This window comes from Frankliniella occidentalis, unplaced genomic scaffold (genome assembly GCF_000697945.3).
Source record: "Frankliniella occidentalis isolate FOCC.00 unplaced genomic scaffold, Focc_3.1 Scaffold308, whole genome shotgun sequence".
In the NCBI taxonomy this organism is placed as follows: Eukaryota; Metazoa; Arthropoda; class Insecta; order Thysanoptera; family Thripidae; genus Frankliniella; species Frankliniella occidentalis.
In genome coordinates this window covers 58,335-60,460 of record NW_026267433.1, presented here as the reverse complement: position 1 = coordinate 60,460, position 2,126 = coordinate 58,335, and the positions used below count along the sequence as shown (strand labels likewise).

General features: G+C 36.1%; 1 protein-coding gene and 2 long non-coding RNA genes across 3 annotated transcripts in view; 2 read left to right on the top strand and 1 right to left on the bottom strand.

The window, feature by feature from the left end:
• The window catches only part of LOC127751011 (juvenile hormone esterase-like), a 79,232-nt gene that overhangs the window by 19,874 nt on the left and 57,232 nt on the right, over positions 1–2,126 (bottom strand). The gene's annotated exons all lie outside the window — the stretch shown is intronic.
• On the top strand, positions 439–1,276 carry LOC127751009 (uncharacterized). The gene is made up of 4 exons (XR_008011938.1): positions 439–467; positions 535–637; positions 954–1,050; positions 1,138–1,276. It is a non-coding gene; the product is annotated as an uncharacterized LOC127751009 (long non-coding RNA).
• Positions 1,319–1,832, top strand: LOC127751010 (uncharacterized). Its single transcript, XR_008011939.1, has 2 exons — positions 1,319–1,453; positions 1,542–1,832. It is a non-coding gene; the product is annotated as an uncharacterized LOC127751010 (long non-coding RNA).

The following is a 2,126-nucleotide window of genomic DNA, read 5'->3' as shown; positions in this document are numbered from 1 at the left end:
ATTGACATAACACAATACAATGCACAGTGGAACCCGACCTCTTCCTCACAAACCTTCAGTCCAATCTTAATTTCCGTATCTAGAGTAGTGGGTCATTCCATTCTACCGCGTTTAACGACCGTTGATAATTTTAGTCAAACCATGAAACTTGACAAGCAGCTGAAACATTCCTGAAACAAAAATATCAGTATGTGAACAATGTGAAGAGCAACATGCACTGCGCTTTAAACATTTGTCACGTACTTGTTACTCTCGAAGGGAAATATTTGATTGAATAATCTCGAGTCTTGGTTTAAATGCGTATTGGAAGACTAAACAAAAGCGAAATCTATGGGATTCATAACCTCTTTCCACCGCCCCACCGAGTAAATAAACACGGCTCAGCTGTTCGAGAAGCCGGAGTGGCAGTGGCTGTTGTGCGCTCCGCTCCAAGGCGCTGGTAAGGTTGCTCGTCTGCTACGAATTTGGTACCGGCTGTTGAAAATGTATCGTAAACAAACTCGTTTTAAATGCTAAAGAATCTATTATTTTTAGATCTATTCAGCAAGAAGATAAAATATGTGTTTCAAACATTCGGATTGCTCACAAAGCTTGTGTACGGTACGCTCTTTCAACTTGGCACCAGAAAGCCTGTAAGGTGGGTTGGACTCTTGGAATCTTATGTGAATTTAGGCTTTCCATAAGGTTTGGGGGATTGAATAATTCTTCCATGTCACAGCCCTCAAGGGTTCTGCGCATTTTCGAGTTTTATCTGTTGCATATTACTAAAACTGTGAGCATCCGTTTTTGGTTGATAGTGCAGCATTTTAGGTTAGGTTAACCTCTTTGACTGAATGTGGCAAAAATAAACAATATTACCTTAAACGTATGGTAAATGGTGTGGAATATAGGTTATAACAAAAGACAAGCTCTTAAAGTTTTATTACTTTATTTAATTTTTTGTTATTTTACAGGATTGTTTTGAAAGACATGTGAACCCAAGCAGTTTGGGAATAGAGACGATGTTCGCTGTAAGATTTTGTTGTCTCCACCCCATTGATCTTATGACAGGTAAAATGTATAAATAGCTTATTTGTAATGTTTTGATCTCTTCTTCCATAATAGTTAAAAGATGATATTTTCTTTTAATTGCCCAAGGATGTGTGTTCAACAAATATCATTTACAAGAAGCAGGCTGGACAACCAAGTGAAGATACCAGCTGTGATCGAACTACGATTTGCATTGCAGGAGAAAACTCAGCGTAAGCTCTTTTTTTTAAGTTATTTTAAAGTTTGAAATCTGATATCTTGAAAAAATATTAATTGCTTCTTGGTTTAATTGCAGGTGAACCAAAGTTGGCTATCTTTATCTGGACTGAGCTAAATCTAAAAAGGGTGAAATATCTAATCTATAATTGTAAACGCAAGCTCAGCGAGAAAGGAACCCTTTTAACAATCTGTCATTATCAGAAAGGTCAAGTAAGAAGTCATAATAACTTATGAGTGATTATCTTTATTCTTTGCAAATAGTTCTATATGATGTGTTCTTTTTGTTACCACAGGATTTCATGCATTTGACTTGAATTGAGATACAGTCAACAGTGATGTCATCATTTCTGTTCAAAGGAAGAAAGGTCTGCGTGTGAACTACTTATGACTTGACATTTATTGGATATCCGGAGGGTGGGAGTTAATTCTTTTCATATGTACGCCTGAATATTAATGACTATTTGCTTGGTTGCACATTCCCAAACCACTTATGAAATGAAAGTTCAACTTTATCACTTTGATAGTTTTACAATATTATGTAAACTACTGTATTCTATTGTGAATTATACATGAACAAAATTAAACTATATTGTGTAATAATTTCCCCTGCAAACAAGCAACAGTCAAACAACATTTTCTTCCACATTTTGGTTGTAAATCAGAAGTATTGCAAAATTGGTGTCAACAATATCTGTTGAGAATAAAGGCAGCTTCCATTTCCTAACAATTTAGAAATTTAAGTGACATTACAAAGGAGACTGCAAATGATCTGCAAGACTCTCTTGTCTTGAAAAGCACTGCAAGGCCCAAACAAGAGTGCAAGTACATCTGCCATGAGATTGCAATGAGGCTGTAGATAGGAACTACTGTTCCAAACT